Below are 5,000 nucleotides of genomic sequence, written 5' to 3'. Positions count from 1 at the left end.
GGCACTCCGATCCGAGTCGTTTGCTCGCGGCTTCAGCATATCAAGCAAGCCGGAGATCTCACCCATTTAAAGTTTGAGAATAGGTTGAGGTCGTTTCGGCCCCAAGGCCTCTAATCATTCGCTTTACCGGATGAGACTCGTACGAGCACCAGCTATCCTGAGGGAAACTTCGGAGGGAACCAGCTACTAGATGGTTCGATTAGTCTTTCGCCCCTATACCCAGCTCCGACGATCGATTTGCACGTCAGAATCGCTACGGACCTCCATCAGGGTTTCCCCTGACTTCGTCCTGGCCAGGCATAGTTCACCATCTTTCGGGTCCCAACGTGTACGCTCTAGGTGCGCCTCACCTCGCAATGAGGACGAGACGCCCCGGGAGTGCGGAGGCCGCCGCCCCGTGAAGGGCGGGGAAGCCCCATCCTCCCTCGGCCCGCGCAAGGCGAGACCTTCACTTTCATTACGCCTTTAGGTTTCGTACAGCCCAATGACTCGCGCACATGTTAGACTCCTTGGTCCGTGTTTCAAGACGGGTCGTGAAATTGTCCAAAGCTGAAGCGCCGCTGACGGGAGCGATTATTCCGCCCGAGAGCATCCCGAGCCAACAGCGGCGCGGGTCCGGGGCCGGGCCAGGTAGGTCCGTCATCCGGGAAGAACCGCGCGCGCTTGCCGGGAGCCCGAGCGCCCAAAGGGGCGAATCGACTCCTCCAGATATACCGCCGGGCAGCCAGCCAGGACACCGGGGCTCTGCCCAACAGACGCGAACCGAGGCCCGCGGAAGGACAGGCTGCGCACCCGGGCCGTAGGCCGGCACCCAGCGGGTCGCGACGTCCTACTAGGGGAGAAGTGCGGCCCACCGCACACCGGAACGGCCCCGCCCCGCGGCGAGTGGAAAGGCAACCGGACACGACCCCGCCGCGAATTGCTCCGCGCGGGCGGCCGGCCCCATCTGCCGAGGGCGGAGGCCAGTGGCCGGATGGGCGTGAATCTCACCCGTTCGACCTTTCGGACTTCTCACGTTTACCCCAGAACGGTTTCACGTACTTTTGAACTCTCTCTTCAAAGTTCTTTTCAACTTTCCCTCACGGTACTTGTTCGCTATCGGTCTCGTGGTCATATTTAGTCTCAGATGGAGTTTACCACCCACTTGGAGCTGCACTCTCAAGCAACCCGACTCGAAGGAGAGGTCCCGCCGACGCTCGCACCGGCCGCTACGGGCCTGGCACCCTCTACGGGCCGTGGCCTCATTCAAGTTGGACTTGGGCTCGGCGCGAGGCGTCGGGGTAGTGGACCCTCCCAAACACCACATGCCACGACAGGCGGCAGCCTGCGGGGTTCGGTGCTGGACTCTTCCCTGTTCGCTCGCCGCTACTTGGGGGAATCCTTGTTAGTTTCTTTTCCTCCGCTTAGTAATATGCTTAAATTCAGCGGGTAGTCTCGCCTGCTCTGAGGTCGTTGTACGAGGTGTCGCACGCCACACCGCCAGCCGGCTGTGCACGCTACCGAGTAAGTACCGGTATGCGAACCGCCAGGCGACGGGCGCGCATCGCACGTTTAAGGAGACGCGGCCGGCCCCACAGGCGGCCACGACACTCCCAGGTCTGCGAAGCGGGGCAAACGCCGCGCGCTTCAGTATACGTAGCCGACCCTCAGCCAGACGTGGCCCGGGAACGGAATCCATGGACCGCAATGTGCGTTCGAAACGTCGATGTTCATGTGTCCTGCAGTTCACATGTCGACGCGCAATTTGCTGCGTTCTTCATCGACCCCACGAGCCGAGTGATCCACCGTCCTGGGTGATCTTTTCATAGTTTCCACCATCTCTTTCGAGACAGTTGCATAGGCGGGACTGAGGCGTGTGGCGGCCCTGTTCCAGCGTTCAGTGTCCAACGGCCTCACGGCCGATGGGCGTCGTACGGCTCCACACCGGAGCGGACAGGCAGTCGGGCGAAAGTCATTCAAAAACCGGCGCCAGGCGCCAGGTGCCGCAGGCCAGCCGCTCCAGCGCTTCAGCGCTCGTACCACACAACATTGCCGTTAGTTTTGAGACGAACGCGTGGTTCCGCACGCGGCGCACGGCTACTGCGAGCCGTACAGGTAGCTGCGTGTTGCGCGACACGACACGCACATCGAAAGACATGCAGTCTAGTCGGTAATGATCCTTCCGCAGGTTCACCTACGGAAACCTTGTTACGACTTTTACTTCCTCTAAATGATCAAGTTTGGTCATCTTTCCGGTAGCATCGGCAACGACAGAGTCAATGCCGCGTACCAGTCCGAAGACCTCACTAAATCATTCAATCGGTAGTAGCGACGGGCGGTGTGTACAAAGGGCAGGGACGTAATCAACGCGAGCTTATGACTCGCGCTTACTGGGAATTCCTCGTTCATGGGGAACAATTGCAAGCCCCAATCCCTAGCACGAAGGAGGTTCAGCGGGTTACCCCGACCTTTCGGCCTAGGAAGACACGCTGATTCCTTCAGTGTAGCGCGCGTGCGGCCCAGAACATCTAAGGGCATCACAGACCTGTTATTGCTCAATCTCGTGCGGCTAGAAGCCGCCTGTCCCTCTAAGAAGAAAAGTAATCGCTGACAGCACGAAGGATGTCACGCGACTAGTTAGCAGGCTAGAGTCTCGTTCGTTATCGGAATTAACCAGACAAATCGCTCCACCAACTAAGAACGGCCATGCACCACCACCCACCGAATCAAGAAAGAGCTATCAATCTGTCAATCCTTCCGGTGTCCGGGGCCTGGTGAGGTTTCCCGTGTTGAGTCAAATTAAGCCGCAGGCTCCACTCCTGGTGGTGCCCTTCCGTCAATTCCTTTAAGTTTCAGCTTTGCAACCATACTTCCCCCGGAACCCAAAAGCTTTGGTTTCCCGGAGGCTGCCCGCCGAGTCATCGGAGGAACTGCGGCGGATCGCTGGCTGGCATCGTTTATGGTTAGAACTAGGGCGGTATCTGATCGCCTTCGAACCTCTAACTTTCGTTCTTGATTAATGAAAACATACTTGGCAAATGCTTTCGCTTCTGTTCGTCTTGCGACGATCCAAGAATTTCACCTCTAACGTCGCAATACGAATGCCCCCGCCTGTCCCTATTAATCATTACCTCGGGTTCCGAAAACCAACAAAATAGAACCGAGGTCCTATTCCATTATTCCATGCACACAGTATTCAGGCGGGCTTGCCTGCTTTAAGCACTCTAATTTGTTCAAAGTAAACGTGCCGGCCCACCGAGACACTCAATAAAGAGCACCCTGGTAGGATTTCAACGGGGTCCGCCTCGGGACGCACGAGCACGCACGAGGCGGTCGCACGCCTTCGGCTCGCCCCACCGGCAGGACGTCCCACGATACATGCCAGTTAAACACCGACGGGCGGTGAACCAACAGCGTGGGACACAAATCCAACTACGAGCTTTTTAACCGCAACAACTTTAATATACGCTATTGGAGCTGGAATTACCGCGGCTGCTGGCACCAGACTTGCCCTCCAATAGATACTCGTTAAAGGATTTAAAGTGTACTCATTCCGATTACGGGGCCTCGGATGAGTCCCGTATCGTTATTTTTCGTCACTACCTCCCCGTGCCGGGAGTGGGTAATTTGCGCGCCTGCTGCCTTCCTTGGATGTGGTAGCCGTTTCTCAGGCTCCCTCTCCGGAATCGAACCCTGATTCCCCGTTACCCGTTACAACCATGGTAGGCGCAGAACCTACCATCGACAGTTGATAAGGCAGACATTTGAAAGATGCGTCGCCGGTACGAGGACCGTGCGATCAGCCCAAAGTTATTCAGAGTCACCAAGGCAAACGGACCGGACGAGCCGACCGATTGGTTTTGATCTAATAAAAGCGTCCCTTCCATCTCTGGTCGGGACTCTGTTTGCATGTATTAGCTCTAGAATTACCACAGTTATCCAAGTAACGTGGGTACGATCTAAGGAACCATAACTGATTTAATGAGCCATTCGCGGTTTCACCTTAATGCGGCTTGTACTGAGACATGCATGGCTTAATCTTTGAGACAAGCATATGACTACTGCAGGATCAACCAGGGAGCTGCGTCAACTAGAGCTGAGCAGCCGGCCGCCCGGGAGTGTGTCCCGGGGGCCCGCGCGAACACGCAAGCGTCCGCTCAATTATTCTGCAAACAGGAGGAGGCTGAGCTCCCCTGCACAACACACCTCGAAACCCTCTCAGGTCCCGGCGGCGCGCAGCGCCGTCCTAAGTACTTGGTCGGGTTCGAGAGAGGCGCAATCGCCCGGAGTTAGGCGAGTAGACGCTTTAGGTGCGACCACCCGTGCTCCCAACTGAGCTTGCCGCTGCCGACAGAGGCCCGGGAGCGTGCTGTCGTGGCATTGCCGGCGGGAGACAACACGCGCCACCTACGGTGACCGGCAGCTCCAACGCCAGCGCCACAGAAGGACAAAAGCCCCACTTGGGTGCCGAAGCGAACTCTCCCAGCACAGCGCACGCGCCAACACGTCCGCACAGCTGCGATACAAACCACCTGCGAGAACCGCTGGGGCGACCGAGCAGCAGACGGCGTCGCGGCGCCGAGCGCCGGGCGGCGGCGCATCCTCAGCGCACACAGTCCTCAATCGGGACCAGCACACTGCAGATGGCCACCGCGCTTCGCACCGGGCCCGCGAGGACCTACTTTGGCCGCAAGGCGCCGCGAGCAGGGGGCGCCGGCGCGCAGCTGCGCCGCCTGCCGCGTCCGTCGGCCGGCGCGCCTGCCACTGGCCGCCCCCCACCAGCCGGCTGTAGCGCGTGCGCCCACGCACCGCGCTGCCAGCACGCCGGGCGGCCCCCCCTCACCGGCCGGGGACGGTCCCACCCAGCCACCGCCGCGTATCGCCTCACACCCAGATCCCCTTTCGCGTTCGTGGGCATGGTGGGTCCCCTTTCACGTTCGTGGGCATGGTGGGTATCCCTGAAACAACCGGTTAATAGCTCGACCGATCGTCGCCAACACTGATTCACCTCTAGCGAGAAC

At 59.1% G+C, this 5,000-nt stretch overlaps 3 non-coding genes across 3 annotated transcripts in view; all 3 read right to left on the bottom strand.

The window, feature by feature from the left end:
• LOC126444858 (large subunit ribosomal RNA) overlaps nucleotides 1-1,452 on the bottom strand; it is a 4,226-nt gene extending 2,774 nt beyond the window's left edge. Inside the window, exon 1 of the ribosomal RNA XR_007582793.1 lies at nucleotides 1-1,452. This exon is cut by the window's left edge and continues 2,774 nt beyond it. This is a non-coding gene — a ribosomal RNA (large subunit ribosomal RNA).
• A 188-nt stretch (nucleotides 1,453-1,640) lies between these two features.
• On the bottom strand, nucleotides 1,641-1,796 carry LOC126444860 (5.8S ribosomal RNA). The gene has a single exon (XR_007582795.1). It is a non-coding gene; the product is annotated as a 5.8S ribosomal RNA (ribosomal RNA).
• Nucleotides 1,797-2,150: 354 nt separating this feature from the next.
• Nucleotides 2,151-4,059, bottom strand: LOC126444856 (small subunit ribosomal RNA). The gene has a single exon (XR_007582791.1). It is a non-coding gene; the product is annotated as a small subunit ribosomal RNA (ribosomal RNA).
• Nucleotides 4,060-5,000: the final 941 nt, after the last annotated feature.

The sequence above is a fragment of the Schistocerca serialis genome, unplaced genomic scaffold (assembly GCF_023864345.2).
Source record: "Schistocerca serialis cubense isolate TAMUIC-IGC-003099 unplaced genomic scaffold, iqSchSeri2.2 HiC_scaffold_304, whole genome shotgun sequence".
Lineage (NCBI taxonomy): Eukaryota > Metazoa > Arthropoda > Insecta > Orthoptera > Acrididae > Schistocerca > Schistocerca serialis.
Note: the sequence above shows the minus strand (reverse complement) of the source record. Positions and strands in the feature narration are given on the sequence as shown.